We start from the raw sequence: 7,002 nt of genomic DNA, 5'->3' as shown, positions 1-7,002 counted from the left end.
TTTTCTGTCCATACTTTTACACGTTTTGCTCAGAATTTCTTTTCCACCATCTGGTTTTGGCTCATCTATTTTTTAGGTTTTTAAACAACTTTTTAACAGTATTTTATTGGGACTTTCTAACTTAGAGTGGAATTTATAACATTTGGGCTCCTTCCTTATTTTTTTTCTACACCTATATTGTGATTTACTGTTCCATTCAGTTTTCACTACACGGTAAAAGAAACATGTGTCGTGCTTCACAATTTAGAATGTGGGTCAATTAGAACAGTGTCATTACAATTATTGCAAAGTTGAAAAACATCTTTACAATTCATATATTCTGAGATGTAATTATAATTTTACCGCTCCTTGAAATACGCCACATCCTACGTCTAGCACGGTAAGGCACCTTCAAGACGATGGTCCCATATGATATTTTTATATGGACCGCAATGCCCTAGCCTCTTTCTTCTTTTATCCTATCTGCCACTTGCTCTCAGGTGACCATGCAAATGGGCCGGATAGGGAGGAGCACGCCCGGGAAGGAACCGCCCCCACCCTCACGAAGGCCTCTGCGCCCCGCGCCCTCGTGGACCTAGTCGCACGCCGCTGAACAGGGGGACAACCAGTGAGCATCGCATGCCCTCCCTTGCTTCCTTGTCGCACAATAGCCTTGTGCATTGCAACCGCACTGCCGGTGCCCAAGCTCGTCAACTGCGTGCCGAGCCATTCGAGTAGCGAGGTGTGTTAATTGTGGGAGGATGGGTCCCACTCGAAGGGCTTGGAGTTACTGGCGGCCCTTCCCTCTTCCCTAGGTATACTTGGCCAAATGGGCCAAGCCCGCTGGGCCGACACTGGCACGACACTAAAAGCACTGCCCGAGCACGGCCCGCCCTAAGGCCCATCGTGTCTGTGCCGGGTATAGCCCGGTGGTAGTGTCGTGCCTAGGCCACAACTTTGGCCCGTAGTGCCTGCACGGGCACGGCACGGACTGTTGGGCCGTCACGAAGTTAGCTCGATTATTCTCTGCCATTGGATGATCACTAGATAAATCAGTGCCGTTGGATTCAAAGCACAAGTATATAAACACCTCCTCCTCACTCCTAAACCCTAACTTCTTACTCCCTTTCCTCTCCTTTCCTTAGCAGCACATGTGCTAGAGGCGGTTGCGCAGGTCGCGTTTGTGCGATCGAGGGGCATCAGGCGCATCTGCGCGGTTTGGGTTGCATCCCCGCGGCAGCGGCGCGTCCCCACGGCAGTGGCTGGAAGTGCATCCAGGAGGCGGCGACATGTGGCTAGGGCGCATCCGCGACGACGGCTGGGAGCGCATCCGGGAGGCGGCGGCACGCGACTAGGGTGCCTCCGCGACAGCGGCGTGCCTACAACGACCTCGGGCCAGCATGGCTGAGTCCCCGTAGGGCCGTGCCTGGCCGAAGGTTAGGATTTGATAGCATTATTTTTTAGTGGTAGGCAACGTACGTGTCGACAAGAACTTTAGTCTTTTCGAATGTACTCATAGGAATAGATTTGCGTGAGTGCATGCTTAGAGCAACTCCAAGAGCCTCTATAAATTTCAATCTCGGAGAGTTGAATATTCACTTTCTATATCTCTCATGTTTCTAACGAACTGTTTGTATAGTTCACACAAGTTCTTAAGAAACATACTTAAGTAGTTTTTTTATAACCGGCAACTTTATTAAGAGCAGCAAGATACTGCTAAGAGGAACATGCCCTCCAAAAATACAGAGTTCAGAGCCTCTATAACTGGGCATCTGTGAGCATGACTCAAGGTAGTACAAGAGTAGGATGTCTCCTGGGAAGGAGCAGCAGCCATAACCTGTCTAGCAAGTAGATGAGCAGTGACATTGAAAGACCTATCTATCTTGCAAACCTTACAATTTGCAGGAGTGTAGCTATTGAGGAATCTTTGAGTATAGGTCTTGATACTTCAGAGAGGCGGTGATGAGTGGTCACTTGCATTGATGAAATTTACCAACTGTTGATTGTCAGATAGGAAGCTTGGATCCGTGAGCTGTAAAGAGGAAGACAAAGATGCTGCTAGAGCAAGCCCTGCTGCTTCGGCCATGAGCACCGAAGTGGTTGATGTCATGCCTGCTTTCACATACAAGGTATAAGATGGCTGTAGGTGATTGTTGACAATGAAGATCCCAATTCCTGCTCTCCTTGAAATGTGCTGGTTCATGTCAGGTGCACATGAAGCATCTGTGTATATTCTTATCCCAGGCAAGAGTGATGGGAAATCGACCCTGAAATAAGGTGGTGCCGGGTTTGCAGACAACGGCTGAACCCCTCTGCTTTCCTCAGCTGATGTGTGGTCCTTGGAGACTAATTAGGCGAGCTTTAGCAACAGGTGAAAAGAGCAGGCAAGCACTCCAACAAAATCAGTAAGAATTGCACAAACTGTGGCTTACTTGAAAATAACAGGCACTTATTTTTGCACTGTACCTTTGCCCGTGCTGTTTGGTTCTCTGCGAATCCATCTATTTGCACTTCTATTTTACCCCAAGAGTAGAATGGTGTACAGGAAATTTTACCCATACTTATCCACAGCCACACCACTAATCAACAGATGCTACTATTACTTACCACTCTCTGGTACATTTGGAAAGTTAGGAAGTTCAAGAACAAAAAAATGGACTATCTTTCAGGTCCATAATGCAGTAAAGGTGGATATTGCAGCAAGCTCTTTATGCTTACAACAAGATGATGAACAGGTTGCCTTCGCTATTGACGCACAGGCTGCTGGACATGACAACTGACCAAGGAATCAAGGTACTAATCTTTTGATTGCAGATACATACTTAAGTAGTTAAGTTACAACACATTATTCAACAACTTATTCCAACACTAAAGTAAAGGTGATATCTAAGCACTAACATGAACATAAAGACGAACATGAATAAAAAGCAGAAGGGGTGGAGCTCGATCTTTCACTAGTCCTTTCATATGAGGTTAAAGATAAGAGTTTGATCATAACCGAGAGCATGTCATTCCGGAATAATTAATATCCTTATATGGGTGTATAGCTTTTCCCACACGAGAATGAGGCCACCGCCCATAAGGTCCATTGATAATTAAGGGCTTACTCATTGCTCAACTTTTTCCATATTTGGTCAGGTTATCCAATCAATGGCAGAGATGTGTAAGTAGGAGTACTAACTTTACTAAGATAAGCCACAGTTACACTCATCAAAGTTAAAACGTGCCCTAAGTAGGGAGTGGGTCGGGCTGACTAGAGAGCTCATGGGTGTCTCGCGAAACTTGGCAAGCAAGTAATGCAGAGATATAGATATATAGAAACCAATACGTGTATGTAATCTTATATGGTTAGAATTTTTTGTAAATGAGTATGAAACTAATCTACACCTGATCGGGGGAATCAAACTATAATCCTGCCTCTTAGACTATATAGTAAGGGCCAGGGGTCTCAATCGAGAAACATCTTTTCCAACTCACACCAACGCCCCAGTAAATCCTTGCACATAACTAAAACAATAACCGAACTGACACTACTACAGAATTTAACTGTAGGGGTGGCTCTAGAGCCTCTGTAGGGGCGGCTGCGCCATCCGCCCTTCCCAGGGTGTTCCTACAGAGGATGCCTCTGTAGGAGCGGTTTCCTGACTGCCCCTGCAGTGCCCTCTGTAGGGGCGGCTGGTGTTTTCAGCCGCCCCTACAGTACCCTCTGTAGGGGTGGCTGGTAATATCAGCCGCCCCTGTAGTGGACTTCTGTAAGAGCGGCTGTATCACCAGCCGCCCCTGCTGTGTGTATTTGTAAGGGCGGTTCAATCAAGAACCGCCCCTACAGTGGATTTTCCAGCAAAAAATAAATAAATAATTTAAATTCAAATTTGACCACATATATATATATATATAATTCAAATTCGAATATGACCGCCACAAATATACATATATACATCCACAAACACAAGACCATTATTTAGAACATCATCACAAGTCATAATTCACAAAAGTCCATCATTACAACATAGTCCATTATGAAGTCCATCATTATAACATAGTCCATTAAGAAATCCACAAGTCCACATGCAAAACAAAGTCCACATGCAAAAAAAATGGAAGAAACTACCAACTATGGCTCTTATAAATGGTACTCTGTCAGCAACATTTAACAAAAAGAGTTGAAACAACAATAATGTCAAGAGGCAAAACTGATTTCATACTCCAATGAATAAAATTTAACGCTGAACTCAAATAATATACATATCAGAAGAAACTGCTTGGGTGGGCTTACATCAGTGTCACCAGCAGATGCAGCAACAGAATGTGCATCCTCCATCTCATCATCTTCCTCGAGAAAGGTAGCACGCTGATGGCAGCAAATATTTCATACATGAGAACAAAACAAATTTGACCATGAAGAGTACGGAAAAATGAAGTAACATATTTGAATATTAACCTGGACTGGATCCATATTAGCTGTTTGCTTATAGAACTTCTCAAAATAGGACCCCTCAACTGCAAATATGAAAGGTACCCATGAGGCCATGAAGTCATGCTACAAGCAAGTCAAATGTAATTAAAATTCAAACTACTCCATTTAAGGTGCATGTTCAATAAAAACAAATTAAAGTTCACAACATACGGAGAGAGAAAAGTGTGCATAGCTACTGGGACAAGTCACAATTCGTCAATACTTACCTTCATGAAAATATGAACTATACATCAATAATATTATGCCGAAAAAAAAACTGATCAGGATATGAAAATTTTCCAATTTATGATAATAGATCATGGAAACATAAGGCGAAACAGACAAGGAGCTGAATAGAGTGTCATTGTAGTTTTCTCCATAATATGCTGATTGGCCAGTAACCATGCCCTCAGGTCTCAAGCTAAACCCACTTGATTAAGTGATTAAGTCAAACTATTTTTAGTTTGACTAGTGACAGAGACAAGAGGGCACAATGAAGTTTCATAAATCCAAGCAAAGTATTTACTCTGAAGACTGATATCATAAATAGTACTAACTGTTGGTAAATAGACCTGAATGCCTATTGCCTACTAGTTACTAATTACATTCGAGCAAACTAGCTGAATTGGAGTAGGCGCGGTGGGATTGATTGTAAATTTGGCCTGTAATATTTCTAGTTTTCCATGTAATAAAATTCTGTCCAAATTCTTCATACCAACACATTCCAATATGTTATTTAGTTTGAATACTAAACCGGTGATCTCTGATGGAACAGATCACTACTGTCTATTTTACAACAGCATGCCATAATTAACAGGAACTTAACAAAGTGAATCACAATGTAATTTCAATTCTAGTAAACTACGAACTCGCCCTCCTCTGTTTCTTCTAAAAATCGATTAGGAACATATATGCATACAACGTGCGAGAAAACAAAAAGAGGACAGGAAGGAAATAACAACAATATGCATAGCAGAGTAGCAGCTTCTTAGATTAAACAAGCAAAAAGGAGATTAGAAAACTGGACAGGTGAAAAGGTCTCACAAATGTGGACTGAAATTTTTAAAAAGAGCAAGATGCATAACTGGGCTGATAAGAAAAAAAAAAGCAGGCAAAAAGGTTCAGGTCGTCATCAATTCTCACTATACAACCCACAATAAATCTGCAAATACTAAACAATAAGCTATATCTAAATAAGCTAAACAACGTGCAGGCTCATTTGGCGCAAGGAAACTATCAACTGTACTCATCAGGTACTTTATACGAAAAAAAATGAATTGATAATCTTATTTATGCAATGACTATCATATGGGAACACTGGTAAAAAAAGAAGCTAAGTAGGATAACGGATCTGGATGACGAGCCATGAGACGGAGGATGAGGAGAAGAAGAGGGTGAGGTACCTCAAGATCCGGCTGCCGAGCCGAGCCGCCGCCGCCAAGGAAGAGGCCACGCACAGACGGAGGCGTCGAACAAAGGCACCTAGGGTTTCGTCGTTTCGTCGAGGCCACGAGCGCACGCGGACCAGCGGGAAGAAGCCGCGACGGCGGCCACCTGCAGGAGCCGCTGGCGCCATTCGCCGCCGTCCCGCCCACGCCGTTCGCCGACCGATGCGCCGTGGCATCGCGCGAGAGAGAGGGAGAGAGGGGAAGGGGAAAGCAGAGACGGAGGAGGGGGCCAACATGCCACCACGTTGGGAGAGAGGGAGAGGAAGGGACGAAGGGGGCGGAGGCGTAGGTCGCGGGAGGAGCAGCGCAACCTCAGAAGAGACGGAGAGAGGAGACGATGGGAGTGTTTTTTTTGCGATTTAGGATGGGAGGGGGAGAAGCTGCAAGATATTTGTGTGGATGGGAATTTCGGGCGATGTGGCTGAACCATGTCCAGGCAAACAATTTCAGGTGACGTGGCTGTCGATGCGGGACCCACAGGATACCCCGCAAGGGAGAGAGAAGATCTAGTCTAACTAGGATTCTTCCCATGTAATCTTAGTAGTAGTACTATTCAATAATCCTACTAGGAACTCTCATTGTAAACCGACTAGGACTCTGGCCTCTTGACTATATAAAAGAGGGCAGGGCTCCTGAATAAGAGAACAACAATTGTACAACACTTTACAATCAATCCAACGCAAAGGCTAACGCCGACTGGACGTAGGGTTATTACTCGATCCACGATCAAGGGCCTAAACCAGGATAAATCGAATGTCTCTTGCGTTAACCATCGAGTTCAGCATACGCCGAAGCCTGAACATACTGCCCCGGGTACCCCCGTGGCAGGCTATCGGTGGTAAAACATCGACAGCTGGCGCGCCAGGTAGGGGCTTTCGGTGACTTTGCATCCGAGAGCTCGATGGACCTCGATAACATGATCTTTCCGACGGGATCAACTTTCATCTTTGGCTCATGGATCTACGAGGCGAACAACTACGGCAAGCTTCAAGGCCATCTCCTCAAAGATCCGGATCATCATGAAGAATTTCCTATTTCGACAACTATGACGGATCAGCTCACCAGAAGATTCGCGCAGTTCATAATATCCGATTCAAATCAGATTTCACGGCTACGCGC

General features: G+C 44.6%; 1 long non-coding RNA gene across 1 annotated transcript; it reads right to left on the bottom strand.

Moving 5' to 3' along the window:
* Positions 1–4,030: 4,030 nt before the first annotated feature.
* LOC136510113 (uncharacterized) lies at positions 4,031–6,148 on the bottom strand. The gene is made up of 3 exons (XR_010772615.1): positions 5,839–6,148; positions 4,421–4,479; positions 4,031–4,330 (listed from the first exon to the last, which is right to left on the bottom strand). It is a non-coding gene; the product is annotated as an uncharacterized lncRNA (long non-coding RNA).
* Between the last annotated feature and the right edge of the window lie 854 nt (positions 6,149–7,002).

The sequence above is a fragment of the Miscanthus floridulus genome, chromosome 16 (assembly GCF_019320115.1).
Source record: "Miscanthus floridulus cultivar M001 chromosome 16, ASM1932011v1, whole genome shotgun sequence".
Lineage (NCBI taxonomy): Eukaryota > Viridiplantae > Streptophyta > Magnoliopsida > Poales > Poaceae > Miscanthus > Miscanthus floridulus.
The sequence above is the reverse complement of the archived record's forward strand: the minus strand, read 5'-3'. Positions and strand labels throughout refer to the sequence as shown.